Raw genomic sequence first — 12,401 nt, forward strand, 5'->3', positions numbered from 1 at the left:
TTATTTTTATTTTTTTAATTAGGAAAATAATTTGTTCAGTTACTATTGTCTACTCTGTACTCTTCCCCCACCCCTCCACTTTAAGCTTGCATTTTATAAATTGCAGTATAGGCCTAAGAAATAACCCATCTCCATCTCTCTATTCCCTACATCCAGAAGATGGAGAGGGGGCGGGGGGTGTGGGGATGGGCTAAAGGTGTAGAATCTTAACCAACATGAAGTGTTTATAGTGAGTGGGGGCGGGGAAAGAACCCGTGCATTTCGGGGAGAAAGTAAGAGACATTCATCCCATCCCAGCAGTGTTAAGAGTAAATACTAAACGGTTGACTGTTTCTCTCACTCAGGCCACAATAAAGCCAGATCTGCAGCTGGCAATTAGAAGAGAAAATACCCAGTCTCGACATCAGTTTCGCTAACCGGTACTTGAAAATGGCAAACGGGGAGTGTATCCAACCTCCAATTTGCCACAGTTGTATAGCTCTCATATTAATTCTTTACAGACGTGAAATAGGTGGGTACGTAGCAACGTGCTGGGCATAAATTAAGCAACAATGGCCACGCGACGTCCTATTCGCCGCGGAGCTTCCGTACAAGGCACTGCCACCTTGCTATCCCCAGACCCCACCGCCCCGGAGATGGCAGAGTCGAATCTGGAGGCTGGCCGCAAGTTGGCTTTTAGACCCGGGAGGGTGGGTAGGGTGGACAGCGGGGAGAAATTAATAACCCCGGCGGGTTTTATACCTTTTCCCCATTCTCTCCATCGCAAGCACTACACCGGCGCTCTCACGCACACTCACCCACACCCCCTCGTGCCAATAATTTAAACTTCTCTTAGGCAAAGGCAGCACCTCCTTCACCGCCACCATCACCCTCTCGGTCCTCTCCGCCCAATGAACATTCTCCCCCCTTTCCCACATCTACCCTAATTTCTCTTTTTCCGCAGTAGAAAGCCTGCTGGTTTCTCCCAAACCCTGAGAAATCACAAAAGTTAAAAGGAAGCATGGGTCTGCCCAGCGTCTCATCCCCAACCATCTTTCTCCTTGCGTCAGTTTAACAATAGCTATTGTGGGGGGGCGGTAAGAAAGGGGGTGAGGGCAACGTAGCGGAGTTGGCTCCTGGGGTGACTGTGAATCTTCGCGACTGCGAAGGGGTTTCCCCTCGCGCGGAAGGCAAAGTCAGCAGCGTAGGACCAAGGACAGGGCTTGGAATCCACTTCCCAGCGCCCAGCGCCGCAAGGCTCCCAGGCAGCCGCCACTCCACAGACACAGCTCCAAGGATCTTATTTACGCTTTTCTGAACAAAGGGAATCTCATATCCGGTACAGACTTAAGAATGCAGCCCTAAATTGGCTACCTTCTTTTAAAAAAGAATCACGGTAATTGGCGCCCATGATTTAGAGCCCGCACACCTAGCAATGATGAGTTTTTGACAGCTTCTACCCACCCTAACCCCAGCCCTAGCCCTAGCCCTCAGGCGGCATGTACTTTTTCAGTCAACTACAACTAGCAGCCTGGTGTTGCATCTAAATTCCATCTGGCAATCCCATCTCCCCAGCACATGTTATCTGGTTAATGCAATTAAGTGTGGGGTTTTCGCTGGTCTAATCTGCAAGTCCAGGCTTCTGATTTCCCTCAAAGGTATTAAAGCCTCTCCAGTCCCTTAGCTGCTGTGCGAAAGTAGAGGCATGCATCCCCCAAAGCCCAACTTATCTCTCTTCCCACGAAATGAACTTCCAACCTCAATCCCGTAGCTCACTCAACACCTAGACTCCCATTGTACCCCTGCTCTACTCTAGTCACATTTACCACTTAAGTTTCTGCCATTGACATTTGCGAAAATTCAGTACGTCAAGCATGCGTCCTCTTAGTCTAGCTCTCTAGAATTAATAAGCAGAGCAGTAGCTTTGAAATGAGACAAACATGTGCAATTAACTTCATATTCTGTATTCCGCTCACTTACAGGTTTTCTGGGTTTGCCAGCGCATCGCTGCAACTAATGATTAAAGAAACCAAACCGAAACTTACCTTTCTCCCTTAAGGTTTTTGTGTATGTGTGTTTTTAAAGTAACGGTGCAGTTCTCCCAATAAGGATGAGCAAGAAGCTGCTGGATAGTTCTCTTAAGACAGCACGAAACCTAAACTGTGCTCGGCTTAAAAGAAGCAAATAAAAAAGAAATGCCTTCGACCCCAAAGTCCAACGCTAAAAGAAATGGCGAAAAAAAAAAATATGAAAGGGGAGGGGAAACTTAAAAAAAGAGAGTTTAAAAAGACGAAGAGACTATCCTCCTATTGCCGTTCAACTAAACAAAAAGAGGCAAGAAAAACAAACGAAGGAACAAAGAAAAGAGACGAAAGAACGTTTTTTCAAAAAGACGATGTCTTTCTCCTTGTTGCTTTTTAGTAGGTCGCTACAGGAGTAAGCTGCTGCATCTCTAACTGAGAACAGAAATAAGGGGGGAGGACGTCTTAAAAGGGAGGTGGACTGGACCACAGATTTATAGCACCGTATCACCAACCCCTTCTCTGCCTCCGCACTGCCGTGTGTGCAGCTGCTCTGCCAGGCTCCTATCCCGGGCAGCACGCGCGGAAGTATACGCCGAGTGGCGCCACAACGTAACTTGCTCATCTCCCCAGGACCCTGATTGGTCTGGATGCTTCCATTGAGGCCGCCCGGGCGATCATGCTTGATACGATTGGCTAGAAGCTTGTGTCACTCTCAAGAGCTCAATGGAGTCCCGTTTCAAGGTAAGTTGTGCGGGGAGGTACACACTTAACACAGGCGGCGAAGGGAAATGCAAGAAGCAAAAAGAGATGGAAAGAGCAACGTGGGAGGGTTGGACTGTAGTATCAGAGTTTGCGATATGGCATGATCTTCTTTCCTCTTAAATCTTTCTGCTTCCGAAAGACTCATTTTCCTTGCCATCACTGCCGCATCTATGGCACGTTTCTTTATAACATTAAACTCTGTCCGGTATGTATGAGGCATTGAGAGCTCCCTCTCTTTGATCTGAGTGAAAGGGATGAATGTACATCCATTACTTGCCCGCATGACTTTTTCGATTTATGTTCCACTATTCTGTATTAGATATTAAGCAATTTTATGTCTGTCTCTCTTTTAATATATGCATATTGCAGCTCTCTTATTTATTTTTAGGGCAAGAATGAATTCAGAAATGCTTTCAAATAAAGCTGCACGGTTTGAATTAGCTTTCATTTCATGTTAGAAAAGTATAGGAGAAGCATCCTGACAGGAAAAAAGGTACTGAACAGAGCTAAGGTCCTTTACTTTGAGGTATATGGTGACTCAAAAAGAGCTTCTGTATATAAAATTAGAACAAACCACTCCTCTGTATTTGCTGGCGGTCCGGTGCTTGGACCACATACGTATTGCTGATAGTAAATTAGTCGAACCTTTATCTGGGTTCTTTCTCTGAGGATTTAGAAAGTTTAGCCAGAAGGCCAAATGCTGCCAATGCTTCTGTTTTATAGCTGAAGACTAGTTTATTAAATACCATATTTTGATAGCATTCAAGAGGCTGAAGTATAGTTTTGTGCATGATATTTATTTCTTCCTCCAAGTGAAAACGTAGTCCTCAGGATCGACTTGATGTATAAATAGAGACAACATTAACTTGAGGTAGGTTGTTTTTCAGCCTGAATTTCTTCTTTTAATCTTGACAGTGCCAACTTCCTAGATAGTAGGTATGTTTCTTATACAATGTAACATATCTTCTCTAGATGCTCATGCCTTTCTAAAAGGAATTCCTTTACCTGTTTACTACTAGTGGCTATCTTTGAAAATTCAGAAAAAGGAGACACAGGTAAGAGTTAGAGATTGGAGGAGGGCGGATTGGGATGGTGGGAAAGGGACAGATAGTCACAAAGCAAAATAACTACAAAGTGAAGGGTGAAGTAATTCAGAGTTCCTTGAGAATGTCCTTGAGTGTGGATAAATGATTAATGGCGAAGAACAGGAGACTTGTTTATCTCCCCGTATAGCCAGTGTAATATGTTCAAGTTCTATTACTTTGCATGACAATAACATGGGGTTGGAAAAGGAGGCCTGAATCTACATGTTATATTATAATTAACATTGTTATTTTATAATTTATAATTACCATGTCCTAATCCCCAGCCCCACTTTTTATATAACAATAAGACTGGGGTCCTAATTTCAAGTTAAAGCTATTTTCTAGACCTGGGTGGAACTCCTAGGAAGTAGAAAGAAAAACAGTTTGTGGAAATGGAATAAAGGGGCTGAGGGAGAGACAAGTCAAGGGAAAAGACAGAAAGACTCCACTTTACCTAAAGTAGATTAATCACTGTATGAATAAATAGTTGGAAGATTGTGTGTTACCATCTTCTTCAACCCCTCCCTTCAGCCCCAGGTCAGTACAGAGAAATAAATCTTAAAGTAATAAATACAATTTATATAAAAATGTAATACTGTTTATGCAGACTTATTTATGAGGTGAAATGCCTTTTCCCCTTGTTAACATGCTCTTAATATTGAATTAGTTGCATATATTCATATAATATTATCAGCACTCTGTAGGAAATCTTTACCATTAACTTAAAACTACCTAAGTATCTTCTAACTGGGTGGAAACTAATACCTTGTTTTATTTTTTGATGTGTGTTTGTTTCTACAAGAAGTGGTATATTTTCCAAAAGGGGGAGGGTGGATAAGGACAGCTGGGTGTGGTGTGGAGTGGTGAAAATCTAGCTTGTGTGTTAGGTAGTTAAAGAAATTACTTGAAAAATAGTAAATTTGTCCATTCAAATGCAAAACACTAAATTCTGTGGATTGGGTATATATGCTTTCTTTACTTTAGGCAGAGGAACAATTGTTTTTGAAAATGTTGTCATCTTCAACATGTTGTTTTTTCTACATAGGTAAAATGAAGTTAAATTATTTAAAATATTGAAAATATCTTACAATACTAGTTTACTTCCTCAATAAAACAAATGTTTCTAAACTTAAAAACATTTGAATGGATACATATACCTTAAGTAATGTGTATTTTTCCAACTTTTAAAAATAAAAACTGAATACAGCCTATTTAAAATAAATGATATCTGGATGTATATGTCACTTTGAAATTCATGTTATCATAGCTTGGAATACTAACATAATCTATCTTGTAATTAATAAAGACTGTGTAAACATCACACTCCACATTAAGGAACTGTAATCAACCCCTCTTCATTCATAGTTAGGTAAAGAATTATCCACAGCATCTGAACTTGCATTAGAAAAGCATTTAAAAGACATCTGAGTTTTGACTGTTATTTTAGCTGACATATTTTTAAAGTCCTTAGTACTATTTTAAATTGCAGCAGAGAATGGATAGAGTTGAGGGGTCACTCACTGAAAGTTTGGAGAAATAGTTTGTTGTGAAGAAAGTTGCAAAAAAAAAAAAAAGCTGAAGAATAATGAATTCAATGGATTATTTTGCTAAAGTTTATAAAGGAACACTCATTCACAGGAATACCCATAAGCTATTGTGGGCAATATCTTTTAGGATAAATAACTCCCTTACACTAGTTGAGGGGGGGTGTGATTTTAGCATTTTATGATAAAGGATGCTATCAACTACTACTGTGACATTTTTTTAAAAAGTAAATAAAGCAGTTAAGCTATTTAGGTGAGTTTACAATGTGTGGCTTAGGGCAATAGTTCCAAATATTATACCCTCTCAGAAGAATAAAAATATTTTGTGTTAGTTTGTTGGGCAATTTGGGGTGGGGGTGGGGTCTGCAGTTCAAAATGTTAGAAATATGTCATTTTAATGCCTGTGTGAGAAATATAGATATTATATAGCGTGGTGATTACTCTTTTATTTGTTCTACCTAAAGGAGCATGTCAACTTAACCTTCTACAGTTTAGAAAACAGGAAAAAAGTTGTGGAGAAAATTGACACCAACGTTGAGTTTAGAGCGTGGCAACTGGGCAAGGGAAATGAGGCAGGAATTAGCACCATGGACAGAGGCGAACCGATCCAAAATAAAGGTTTGCAAAGCCTAACGGATAGTGTTTTCTGTCCCTCCCAAGTAATATACGGAAACGGCAATTCTTGGGAATGTTTCATTGCACAGACTTTAAGGAAGAGGCTGTCCTACTTCATAGAAACACGTTTATTTCAAATTAGGCGGCTTTTGCTAGAACTCGGCCTTAGTGACAAAGCATCAGGATAGTTAGAGTTCTGAACTCTGGGCACACTATCCACTAAACTTCTCTTTTCACATGCTCCCTTGCCCAGATGAGCCTGTCTTTCATCAAAGTATTCATGCAAAATAAATGCAAATCCAGGTAGTCATCGGAAAGTCTGCTAAACCTACTCCAGAGTTCTTAATCCTCAAAATTCCCAGCAGGAATCGAAACAACAACAACAAAAAAACCCATACCCTTTCCCCTTCGCTACCCCCACCCTCAATTCCTCCTCGGCTCCATCCACTTACTGGCAATAGGGCAAAGTCTTTTATCTGAAGATAAGTGACCTCCTAGACTATTTTGCAAAGGACTCTTTATATTGCAAACACTTTCCATCAGGGACAGTGCCAGAACCGGCAGTGAGCAGGATCACAAACATCCTTCACTTTCTCTTTACATTTTGTCTTTAAACTCCTGTCCGAGAGAAAAAACTGTAAAGACAGTAGACTCAGGGAGAATTCCCCTAAAACCTTAGGATACTGCTCACACATAAAGACATGTAAATTGTTTATTTAAGTGTTTAAATTTTTTTAAATGTTATCTAGTGTCACAGTAAATCTTTTGAGACCAACTTAGAGTGCTCTCTCCCCAGTCCCACCTTTTTTTCCCCCTGGGTAAAATTTGTACAAAGTTCATTCTCCTTTAAGTGATTTGACTGCAAATATTCAGATTCATACTACGATCTGTTGCACGTGCCCCAGAGTGTCTCGGAAAATATATTTGCAGCTTCGGATCGACGATCATTTATGTAAAGCTTCCCACAAAATGTCCTCAGATTTCTTTTCCTCCTCTTTTTTACACAGTAGCAACTTTAAGTAGAATAAACTCACATCTTTGCTGAGCATGCAAAGAGAGGTCTAGCAGACCAGTCAAGGGTGAGGTAGGAAAAACTGGAGGTGAGAAAAGGCAAATCAGAGCTTTGTGTCCGTTTCTTTCAGGGATGCTAACAGTTTTCTCTAAGCTTCCTCCTGGAGCCGATACATCTCATGCAAAATTAATACAAGTAATTAAAAATAGCAGTTTCCAAAGTTAAAGGAAACCATCTGTCTCAGCTGGTGGCAATCAGTCTTTTGGCCGGCCCCTTTACCGGGACCAGGGAAGAAACGGTTTTTCTGCTTCCGATGCTCCGAGGCTCTTTCTCATATTGAAGATTTATGTTTCCACTTGTGTGCGATGCACGTCTAATTTGAAATAATAAAGCCGGCCTGAGCGACCAGTCAATCAGGGCTATCAACTGCACCCGGTATGCAGCCCTGCCCCCACCTCCACTGGTCTCTAACCCTCCTTCCCTCCCCTACTTCCTCCCCCCATCCTACACCATCCCCCTCCTCTCTCCTCTCTCCTCTGCTCTCTCACACATTTGCACTTTCCCCCCATGTGTGTTCAGATCAAACCCTTGCCCCATAGAGCAAGTGACCGCACCGGGGCACAATGACAAAGGCAGAGTTTGTATCAGAAGAAGACTGAGGCCCGGGGAGACGGGGCGGCTAGAGAAACAGCTGTCTTATCAGCCCGGTGCAGAGATGGAGATGGCTCGAGAGGTCCTCAACAGATAATCACTTGAATAGGTTTGCAATGCGCCAAACTTCACGCTTGATAAGGCTAACCCAATGTAGAGAGCAGCCCAGATCCTGCTCCATTCTGTTTTATCTGAGCTGTAAATTAAGAAATTGAAATTCAGGTGGCAGAGGCAGCAGTCGGCTGATAGACCGCTAAAGTAAACTGTCATTAAAATGCTTGCGGCAGGCAGAGAGGGGGCGCCTGGAATGGGATATTGTTTTATTTTTTTTAGTGGGGGGAGGGGAGCCGTGTGAGAAAAAGCCCACCGGTTTTAAAAATTATCTGGGGAGCATAAACTGAGGAGGACTACCAAAGGGGCACAGCATTTTGATCATAATTCTTAGTCATAGCTACTCTGCATAAACAATCTGAAAAGTATAAAGTTGTGGGAAGTTTGGTGAAATAAGAGTTAGGAACAATTTAAAGAATCTGATAGAGAACAGAATTCTGTCTTTATCAGAGCACGGGGCAAAAGAAGCTCCCTGGCTGCAGTATTAGAAACTGATTCTAAATGCAATCTAAAGTATTCCTTCTATTGTGAGAAAAGCAGATCAACTGGATACAGAGGAGTTACCATAAAGTGAGGTTAACTTGACCTTTTTGTTGATGTGATAGAGCCACCAGAGATTCCAGGGTAATTTTTAGAAAAGCCTAAGAAATTATCTACCACAGAAGAGAATCAGCTTACCTGCTTACAGGAATAAGAGTTCTATTTCACCCCCTTCCCCTTTACCCAGATAATTACTAAGGGGTAATTCAGGGAACTCAAAAAATTCCATGTGTGTATTTGACACCACATGGTTCTTAGAGTACACTTTATACCTACAGTCTGCTTTTATACTTTATACCTTATGTCTGCTTTTATGGATAGGAGGTGTGAAATTCTATGCATTATTTGACTAAATGTTTCACAGAAGTTTAAAATGTATGATGATCAGAATATAACCAGTGACCTTGGTGCCTGATTCACTTATGACTTTGCACCGTATCTTGTTCCTTTTGGCATTGAGTGGATTGCAAATTCACTGGTGTACATTTATGAGAGTGCATGACAGGATGCATTTCATTTTCCACAACAGCATTTATAACTTAAGTTTTAGCAATATTTCTACAAAGATACCTTCTGGTGATAACACATAGTTAATGCAGCTTTAGGAAATCAATCCGTTTTTACTTTAACCCCAAAACTTTGATCAATGCCAGGGTACACTTAATTGATACTATTAAGGCTGCTTAAATCACAGTGGGAACTGGAAGAATTAAAAATGAATTTGTCAGGAAAAGTAGTGAAAAAAAAATTAAGGTGCAGATATATACTTCAGTACTTAATTAACTATTTAGATACATTAAAAACTATTATTTTAAACTATGTACTTAATCTGATTACTCATAGGAAGATGAGCAAATATATACAAGTCAATGAATCTCGAACATATTTCTTTTCAATTCTTTATGCAAAATTCCTTCCTATCACCTAACCCAAAGATCAGTTTTTTTGTTGTTTTTATTCAAGTGTATGGATAAATGAGTGAAGTATATATTCTTTAATGAGAGAAAAATTTATGTTTATACAAGCTAACTTTTCCCTTCCATATCACCATTTTCCATAATGTTATATTGGTTTAAATAGTGGCTGCTATATAAGCATTTTAAGAAATATTCTTTCAAATTCCAGCCTTTCAGGCACTATTATCTTCAAATAATCAGACAATAAGATATTTTTCTGCTAGTTACAAATACTCTTAAGTCTGAATGCCAGCTTTAATGAGGCTCTTAAGCTATATTTATTTTTGTTTTTCTTAATTAAATTGAAAATATGCATACAATAAACAGCTTAAACTATTCTTTGCCAAGACATGTAGGACTTTTTAAAGATGAGAATTTACAAAAAGTTTAAAAGATGTACTCTCACCAAGTCTGAAATGAGAGAAAAAGATATTGTATAAATGTACATTATAATGTTTCAAAAGATAATTCAGAGGATAATTTTAAAAAGGAAAAATCACACTATTGAAGAGGAAAATGTTTTAGCATTAATTATAAAAACCACTTCTAATTTTTGTCACAAATAAATAATCTGTATGGCATTATGAATGATGAAAAATAATTTAAAGATCCCAAAATGCCAATTTAAGTTTGGGGGGATTCCCCATTATTAACTCCCTCTAAGGGAAATGGGATAATAGATTTTTAATGAAAACATTCTCTCTATGATATATAAAGGCATTATTTTCAAGAGCTTTAGAAATACCTAATTTTGTAGTATTTTTGTTTAAAACTGATTATAAATCTATTACCAAAGAAAAAAATCAGACAACTGATATTGTCCTTATAATATTTATCTTTAGGCGAAGATCAAATGATCAATACATAATCAGTTCCTGTTTCTATTTATTCCTGATCTTTGACAAAAGACCCATTTCAGTTTGCTTCAAGCATCTTTTGAGTGCCAGTATTTGTACAATATCTCCTCCTAAGTTTTTAATAGTATAGCTTGCCAAAAATTAGTCCTTTAAATAGATATTTCAATGTTATTCTACCACGGACTACAATTTTGAAAATTGTTAAGAGTTTGGGTTTGTACATAGGCACATCCTGATCTGAACATGACTTCATCATTGTGGGGCCTTGGACAAGTTACTTAATTTCTTCTAAGCCTTGATTTCCTGATCTATATAATGGTGATAATAATGCTTAATGTAGGATTGCTGTGAGGTTAAATGTAACCATGAGCGTAAAATATTCAAACTTCCTGGAACAGAGGAAACAGCTGATATGCAGTAACTAGGATGATGGAAACAAAAATGGTGACTTAGCACATTTATTTGACGAAGGAAGAATTAGAGTTCCTGCTTTTACATGGCATCTCTTAAATATAGTCATTTGCTCTCATTAATATCCCAACTGATATATCCTATGATAAATATCTTCTCCCATTTCTAATTGTAACCAAGTATAAAAGGCCTCAAAAGGCATAAAATCTTCTGTCTACCCTCTTATGTGGCTTCAATATATTTCCCAATACAATTTCATGATTTGCCCATAAAAAGTTGTGGGTCTTCAGAAAGGAACTTAGTCTGAGGTTCCATTTGATTGATATAATAATAAAAACACCTTAGATTTTTATAGTACCTTATATCACAAAAAGCTCAATGCACTTTTACATATTTATCATTGTAACCCAGAAGATAGGGAAGGACATAAATTATTTCTCATTTTCAGGAGGGTAACAGAGGAATTAGGAATATGGGTTACATTTTAAGATTAATAGGAATACAGAGCAGCTTTCCTGAATGTCTTCTTGGTACAGTGTGTTACTCTCTTTAGCATTAACTATGACCATTGTTACTTTAGTTAACCTCAAAATATTGCTGTTAGGCATTAAGTGTAAGTTATAATTCAGTTACTTACTCACTGAAATCAAGTTGAATGAAATACATACCATCACAGTCTAATCAAATTAAAGCATTTTGATTTAATGCCAAGAGATACTTTCATTATTCAATTATATATATATATATGCATGTATTATCCATAATTATTTACCATTCTGTGTTAACTCTAAGGCAAGAATTTAAAAGTCTTTAGTTGTTTATGACCTTGGAAGAAATCGGTTTCAATCTCCTCATCACTGGCCTTTCCCTAGGCTGATTCCCTCTCTCCACATTTTTATAGGCTATTACATTTATTCCATTTACATAAGCTAACAGTACTTTCTGCTCTAGTTTTCTAGTTCTTAGATTGTCTGTGTTTGATAAATCTATCAGTATAAATATCCAAACAAATATGGAGGTAAAGTATATAAAGGACACAAGAGAATATGCTTTTTATAATAGTTTTTGTTTTGAATGAAACAATGTCCACTTGACATTGGAAAACATATCATATCAAAAGAATACTAAAATTTGCTTATGGTTTATACTTTCACAGTTCCCTCCTGGGCTAGCAGTGCCATGGATTAACAGAGATGCAGCTATAGATGTGGACTTTCAGTGAATAAGTAGAATGGAAGGAAACAAAACTTTGTAGCCTGATCAAAGAATGAATCTTAAACTTTTTGAGGTCTAAGTTCATATATGGATTACAATTAAAAAAAAAACAGTATTTTCATTAAAAAAATTTTTTTTAAAGATTTTATTTATTTATTTGACAGACAGAGATCACAAGTAGGCAGAGAGGCAGGCAGAGAGAGAGAGGAGGAAGCAGGCTCCCTGCTGAGCAGAGAGCCTGATGCGGGACTCGATCCCAGGACCTTGAGATCATGACCTGAGCCGAAGGCAGCGGCTTAACCCACTGAGCCACCCAGGCGCCCCAGTATTTTCATTTTAAACTTCCATGAGCATCTCTCTGTGTCCTAAATGCACCTTAAATTTTGATAAGACCGAATTACACAAAGTTTAGTCCAGTCATGTGACTGCCAGGCTTCTATGAGGAAGTATAATTAGCACGGAGAAGAAACACACATGCTTACACACAGCCAGAGCTGCTCTCTGCTGCCATCACTCCAACCCCTTATGATCCTTCATGTTGATGTGGCTAAATGGGAAATCTATTTCTCTGACTGAGCATGTATGTGCATTTTAAGGGAATACTGAGAATACTATTGTAATAAAAATGATGCTCTCTTC

General features: G+C 38.7%; 1 protein-coding gene across 8 annotated transcripts in view; it reads right to left on the reverse strand.

Annotated features, from left to right (window-relative positions):
* The window catches only part of ELAVL2 (ELAV like RNA binding protein 2), a 168,322-nt gene that overhangs the window by 140,619 nt on the left and 15,302 nt on the right, over window positions 1-12,401 (reverse strand). For 7 of the 8 annotated variants that reach the window (XM_004761800.3, XM_045079677.1, XM_013061100.2 and 4 more), the window contains exon 1: window positions 2,025-2,575. The exons of the other annotated variant lie outside the window; for it this stretch is intronic. The gene's annotated coding sequence lies outside the window, so the exon portion shown is untranslated. Of the gene's footprint in view, window positions 1-2,024; window positions 2,576-12,401 lie in introns of those variants that run through there. 8 annotated transcript variants of the gene reach the window in all.

The sequence above is a fragment of the Mustela putorius genome, unplaced genomic scaffold (genome assembly GCF_011764305.1).
Source record: "Mustela putorius furo isolate JIRA1106 unplaced genomic scaffold, ASM1176430v1.1 tig00000421_pilon_pilon_pilon, whole genome shotgun sequence".
In the NCBI taxonomy this organism is placed as follows: domain Eukaryota; kingdom Metazoa; phylum Chordata; class Mammalia; order Carnivora; family Mustelidae; genus Mustela; species Mustela putorius.